Genomic DNA, 7,153 nt, shown 5'->3' with positions numbered 1-7,153 from the left:
TGGTGGCACACACCTGTAGTCCCAGCTACTCAGGAGGCTGAGGCAGGTGAATCATTTGGACCCGGGAGGTAGAGGCTGCAATGAATTGAGATTGCACCACTGCACTTCAGCCTGGGCAACAGAGCCAGACTCTGTCTCAAGAGAAAAAAAAAAAAAGAAATTAAAAAGGTCGGAGGGGTGGAATTTTTCAAGGCTGTTATGAAGGTGGCAATTAAAGCACCTGGAGAGGACACTCTGTTAACTTCCACAACTGGAGTATTTTCAGGTCCTACTGGCCCCACCTGGTGCCAACCAGCTGAAAATAACAGGTGTGTCCAGAATATCACTGGTTCCTGCCCTCCGATCACACTCAAGTCCTGCGGATGCTCTGCGCTGCGCTCTTAGGCTGCCCTCTGGGGATACACCAGTGTGCGTGCCAAGAGTGCTGCTTCCACTACACCAGCGGTGTAGGTGTCAACATGGAGTTACACCTCTGCTGCCCTCACGCTCACAGAGATGCTTTGCTGCACAGCGGGGTGAGGACAAAGACCCTCTCCTCCACTCAGTAGCCCTGAAGTAACTCTGGAACCTAAGCAGATAGCTGTGGCCTCTGTCTCCCTGACGCCCTGTGGAAATGGCTCCTTTAGTCCTTCCCTGCTGCCACCTGCCACTGGACTGGAAGACAAGGTCAGGGGTTGGCACTGCCTTTTTTCTATGCAAAATTCTTCCCCCATTTCCTCTCTCCCTATGTTGTCTTCCCTTTCTCTTTTTCCAATGCAAATGCCCAGTGCAAATGGATGCTCCTATGGACCAATGAAGCAGTGTCCTCTGGCTGCATAATCTGCTGTATAATTCATATGATATGGCATTATCGGCATTTCCTAATCTCCCTCCCAGTCGGCCACCCAGCCCCTTGTCTTTATCCTACCCCAACTCCCTCACCCACAGATACACAGTCAGGTATTTGTCGATTTGAATTGATGGAACTCGGGGCCCGGCAGTTCAGGCAGTAGTCCCAGTCGCCTTTGGCTCCTTCGAGTCATCAGATGGGACCCAGGCAGGTCTGTGAGTGCATCAGTCCCGGACCAGTGCCCAGGGCCCAGCATGCTGGGGGAGATCTGGGTGTCTGGGGAGGGACCACACAATGGGATCAGAACCCTGAAGGAGGCGCCTGCCCCTGATGGCCTGCAGGGCATGCTGGCCTGCCCTGAGCTGCTTCTTGTGGCCCCGACATCCTGCCACTTCTCGCCTGCCTCTCTGCATAGGCTCCGACAGGGGTATCATGCTGTGAAGAGTCCACCAGGCCCTGTGCCACCAACTAGGCCTTCTCACAACCATTACTTAAGCTTACCTGAACTTCACATGCCCCCGGGACCTTGCACCTGTGTGTCCAGGCTGGGTCAGCACCTTTCATTGTTCCCGCCTTACCCCTGCTTGAGCTTCCTACCCGTAACTTAAAAAAAAAAAAAAAAATCTTCAGCTACCTTCTTTAACCCAGAAACTCTCCTCAGCTTGCATGAGAGAGGGGTTAGGCACAGAATGACCCTGCTGTTCCGATGGGTTAACTTCAGTCTTTCCCAGGCCGGATTCCTCCCCTCACTTTGAGGGGCCTGTGCCACCAAGGTCCCAGCGTGGCTCAAGGCTCAAGCCCACTTAACCACCATGGCAGCTGGTATCACCAATTGGCTCCAAGTTCTACTGGAGCAGAACAAAAGGTGGGGAGACATGTGGAAGGGGCAACTATTAACACGCATTGCACCATCTCTCGGTGGGCTCAGAAACTGGGGTGGGCCCAGACTAATGGGAAAAGGCATCCAGTGACCATTAGGTGGGAAGACAGAGGGTGGCAGTGAGAGGATGACAGGCCAGTCCTGTGCCCTGCAGCAGGGTGATGTCTACATTCTTCATTCCTGTACCATTTTTCTTTTTCTTTTTTCTTTTTTTTGAGACTATCTCACTCTGTTGCCCAGGCTGGAGTACAGTGGTGCCATCTCAGCTCACTGCAACCTCCACTTCCTGGGTTCAAGTGATTCTGCTGCTCAGCCTCCTGAGTAGCTGGGATTACAGGCGCCCACCACCACACCTGGCCAATTTTTGTATTTTTAGTAGAGACAGTGTTTCACCATGTTGGTCAGGCTGATCTCAATCTCCTGACCTCATAATCCGCCCACCTCGGCCTCCCGAAGTGCTGGGATTACAGGTGTGAGCCACGGTGCCCGGCCATCTCTGTTCCTTTAAGGAAGCAAGAAAGTCATAACAAAGGGACAGAAGAAAATGTACACACAGGACTGCCAAGCAATCCTTCTCTGTTTCTCCTTCCAAGCATGTGATGTGTCCAACTCCCTTGTCTCTCTGTCCCTCCTAACCAGGATAGGATTATTTTAAGTAGGTGAAAAATGTCTTTGACCACGTAAGGCCTCCTGTAACTCTAAAACCTGTTTTATAAGAGTCTGTGCTCATTTTAATTTAATTAGCAAACTTGGAATTGCTCACACTGTTTTCTGATTCTCCAAGATTCATGAAAATGTATGCAAAATGTTATGTGGAATTGGTAAAGTATGGTACTCTGTGTCCGTACAGCAATGCCCTTAAAAAGCAAGCTATCTGAGGCTGTGATCAGGCAAGCTTCAGAACAATTCTCCCACTGGGTGGGAAGTTGGATGGGTGGCTTCCAAGGTTCCTTCTCACTCCAAGCTCTTACGACACTAAGGTTAATGGACGCTGAAACGCAGGCCAAGAAAAACCATCTAACGTGAGAGGTTAAAAAAAGACTTGACAATGTGTTTTACCCAGAACACGGTGAGCCCAAACATTTCCAACTAGAGCTGTCAACAAAGAATGTGTTTGCAAAACAGTCAGAATTTAAAGTAAACTTCAGCAGGCAAATGATAAGCCTTCCCTAAAAAGGTAATCACATGGTGAGTGACCAGATTTTGGATGTGGTCCAAAATGCTTTCACATTTTTGACTCCAAATGGGCTGGGGCACTTGCTTTGGGGGTCAAAAACATGAAGAGTTAGGATGATTGCTTTCTACTCAGCAGGCAGCCGTGGGAAAGCTGCGAGAAATAAAGTACACGGTGGTGACTCTGAAAAACCAGCCAACCCCTGAGGATTGTGGTGCAGGAAGAAAGGGACATAAAGTGGGCACGCTGTGGTCCTAGAGCCATAGGAACAGGAGGTCCTGGGGATACCGGGGCACCCCTCAGTCCAGTTGCTGATGCCCTGGCCAGGGGGTCGTGTGGGATGGTTTGCCATCCTCCTTTCTCCTGGATGCTATTCCAAACCAGTACAGCACCACATTCAGAGAAGTCCTCATTCCTTTGAGGCTCAGACTCTTCAACCACATCAACCTCTACCTTTTATTGGGGTGTGAAGGAGCTTTGGTTTTGGCTATATATGCTTTACAAATTTTTTTTTCATTGTGAAATAGATCATATTACAAAAAAATGTGCATAACGTGTATGTCCAGCTTAAAGAACAATAATAAAAACCAGATACCCATGTCCACACCACCCAGCTTAAGGAATTGAATATTGCCAATACCTTTGAAACTCACTCCATGCTCACCCTTCCCAATTGTCTTGCTCTCCCTTCCCAAACCCTGGGGCAAGCCACTGACCTGACACGGGTGTTACTCACTCCCTGGCTTTCCTTTATAGTTTTAATCCATTTGTTGTGGATCCCTAACCAATATACTGCTTAGTGGTGCCTTTTGTGAATTTCACGCAACAAAGCCATGCTCATTGTAACCTTCTTAACATGCTGTCTTTGCTCAACAGTATTTTTGGAATTTGTTCATGTCGATGGGTATAGCTGTAGTTTATTTGGTTTCTTTGCTTTATGGGATTCCATTATGCCAAAATTACTTGTTTATTCTATTACTTATGAATATCTGGGTTGTTTCCTTTTTTAGCTATTATAAACAAGGCTATTACACACATTCTTGTACATGTCTCCCATAGAGTATGTGCAAGAATTCCCCTCGGGCAGAGCTACTCGAAGTGTAGCTGGCAGACTCACTACTGGTGCCCAAACTTTTATTGCTTTACAACAAGGTCAGGAGCTTGAGCCAGGATATAAAGCAGCTACATCATTCAAGTCACGATTTAGTTCAACTGCTACTTTTTTCATAGCAGGACTTCCTTTCAAAAGAGCAATTGGGCTGCGCCCAGTAGCTCATGCCTAAAATCCCAGTACTTTGGGAGGCCGAGGCGGGCTGATCACTTGAGCTCAGGAGTTCAAGATCAGCCTGGACGACATGGCGAAACCCCATCTCTACTAAAAACACATAAAGTAGCCAGACGTGGTGGTACGTGCCTGTAACACCAACTACTCAGGAAGCTGAGGCAGGAAGATTGCTTGAGCCAGGAGCCAGAGGTTGGTCACCAGTGAGCCAAGATCGCACCACTGCACTCCAGCCTGGGCAACAGAGAAATACCCTGTCTCAAAAAAAAAAAAAAAAAAAAAAAAGTGCAGCTGATTCATTCTGGAAGAAGCTCCTCAATTCCTCCTACTTCTGCTGCTTGGCAGGGCCCTTGGTGTCCTCTACCTTTTCTCTTCACCTTCATCTGCCGATCTCTGGGCACCTCTCCCTCATCAGTGAAGACTTTGGTCCCTCACTCAGCCTCTCAGTTTTGCTCAATAAAAATGTGCTGCATGAGTGAGCCGAGATCGTGCCACTGCACTCCAGCCTGGGCGACACAGCGAAACTCCATCAAAATAATAATGATAATAATAATAATGTGCCACATGAATGAATGAATGAATGGTGTGTTCTTCAAACCCACACATCCACCTCAGGAGCTGCCATGTTCTTCCACGAATTCCACCTCCCCAGTTGATTTTTCCAGGGGGTGGGTAAGAGTCAAAGTCCTCCCCAGACTTTTTCATCCTGGAACCAAGAAAGGGGGTCAGTGTATCTCCAGTGTAGAAGCTAAGATGTCATTCACCAGGGCTGGCAGCAACCCTACTCACCACCTTGGGAGGAAGCTGCCTGCAGTGACAGAGGACAGAGTTGAGGCACAGAGAAGACAGCAGCAACACGAGTCAGAGCAAACATCCGGCAGCACCTGGTCCCTGAGTCCTGGATCCCTGGGCCCGGCTGCATTGGTTTCTCAGCCCCATCTTGGCTTCTCTTTTTTGTCCAAGCTGGTTGAAATGGTTGTTTCATGTCTGGAAAGAAAATGAATAATACACCCAACTTTAGGCTTAGTGAGCTGCAGAAAGCTGGAATCAAGGCTGCCCTTTGGACTACAAAGCTGGTTATTATGAATATTTTTGAAGAATGTTGTTAACTCTCCAGATTGGTGTTACTGCAAACACCAAACTGAAACCAAAACCAAACCAAACAAAACCTAGCAAGCAAATAAGAGATCTGAGGTTGCCGTATTGTAGTAAGGGGCGTTCCCATCTTTCCTGCCGCAGCTCAGGTATCAGCCGGACAGTTCTGCTTGGCGTGCACCCCACAACCACACATGCCTCAACTCTGATCTCAGCTCGGGTCTTCCCACGTCCTCTTTCCCAGGGGTTCCCACTGTGGTCCATCACTCCATGTCACTTGACACCACCGGGAAGGCTATTTCACTACATCCACATAGAAGGACAGGAAAACAGCCGAACAGCACACAACTCCAGGAAGAATTGTTAACACCAGCAGGGACAGCTAGGGGTCTACCTCATGCAGGCAAGTGGGGAAAAGGAGTACATGAGAAGCTCTGAGACACAGCAGGACTCTCCCAAGGAATATTTAGTCCAGAAATAATTCTTTAAAGCTGGGTGGAGCCTTAAAACCATTTGCCACAGAAATCAAAAGCCCTTTATAGGCATTTCATCTATGCCAGTCCCACCTAAAATGGACACAAAGCACAGTTTCAGTCCCTCTCATCACGCCTACAGAGGACGGAACGGATCAGCCGTTCATCCTCTTCCCCATCCTCGATTCATCCTAGATGAAAACGGCAATGATTCTTGGGTCGCCTGATCACAGAGGGTACAGGAGAGGGGCACCTGGATATGTCATTCACTCCCATGTTTGAAGGTAGCTAAGGCTTAGAGAGGTTAAGTGAATTATCCAAAGTCACACAGCCACATAGTAACAGAACCCAGACGAGAAGTCAGAAACTCTTGTCTAGTGCTCTTTTCTCTCCACTGGGCTGCTTAGGAACACTTCTCAGGCAATGCCGAAGACATTTCAAAGAGTGTGCATTGGAACCGAAACCAATAAAGTAACCACGATGTCCTCAGATATCCACATGACAGCCCTGGGATGTCCTGGGCGTTTTTTATCCCCATGCAAAGAGGTCCACGAGGGGCAGACAGACTCCTGTGGAACTCTAGGGCTGTGCTTTTCATACACTGGATCATGAAATCAACTTGTGGGTTGAATAGCCTTTCTGAGTAGAATATAAAATATCAACACTGTACCATATGATAAAGTTAAATATTATGTCACAAAATCTTTGATACCATGTGTATGTGGATGTGATGTAAAAAGTTTGCTATTTTTTTTTTTTTTTAATGGTGGGTCACTGTCAAAATGTTTTGAAAACTCTGCTTTAAGGAATAGCTTCTGGAGAAACTCCCAGCTGTTACAGTTCAAAGCTTTCACATTCTCTGCAGGTAGAAATTAATGCAAAAATGCTTTTATTTTTTAATGTAGTAAACAAGATTTAGAAGCTATTTTAGTAAAGATCCAATTAACCAGAACACTCAGGGAATTTAACGTCCTGGTTAATTGAATCTCTTCATTAATGAGGACAAATTGAAAACCCTTGTCAAGAGACAGAGTCACAGAACATTATGGGTGGAAGAGACCTTGGAAATTGGTTTTCACCAACTCCCTCACTATCTTGCTGGCAAAAGCTGAGGCCCAGAAGGAGAACGTGGCTTGCCCTAGGCCCTAAGGTCAATTGAGGGTTCAAGCCAAGACCTCAGCCCATAAATCACCTGCCCAACTCTCTTGTGAGACTGGGCTGAATCTTAGTGAAATCATGTGTAATAACCCTTGGGCTTGCTTAAGACGAAAGCACAGCATTTAGCCTGTCTATTGCCATTTGCTTTTTCTCACAGCTCAGTGCAGTTGGTTTTACAGAATTTAGAACAAACACCAAAGATCTGCTGCTAGCATCAAAAGGTTGGTGTGGTGTGGTTGAGCATCTTTCTCTCTGTCTCTCT

General features: G+C 47.3%; 1 long non-coding RNA gene across 1 annotated transcript; it reads right to left on the bottom strand.

The window, feature by feature from the left end:
* Window positions 1–3,325: 3,325 nt before the first annotated feature.
* On the bottom strand, window positions 3,326–5,152 carry LOC144333793 (uncharacterized). Its single transcript, XR_013402850.1, has 2 exons — window positions 4,955–5,152; window positions 3,326–4,871 (listed from the first exon to the last, which is right to left on the bottom strand). It is a non-coding gene; the product is annotated as an uncharacterized LOC144333793 (long non-coding RNA).
* Between the last annotated feature and the right edge of the window lie 2,001 nt (window positions 5,153–7,153).

This window comes from Macaca mulatta, chromosome 13 (genome assembly GCF_049350105.2).
Source record: "Macaca mulatta isolate MMU2019108-1 chromosome 13, T2T-MMU8v2.0, whole genome shotgun sequence".
Classification (NCBI taxonomy): Eukaryota; Metazoa; Chordata; class Mammalia; order Primates; family Cercopithecidae; genus Macaca; species Macaca mulatta.
The sequence above is the reverse complement of the archived record's forward strand: the minus strand, read 5'-3'. Positions and strand labels throughout refer to the sequence as shown.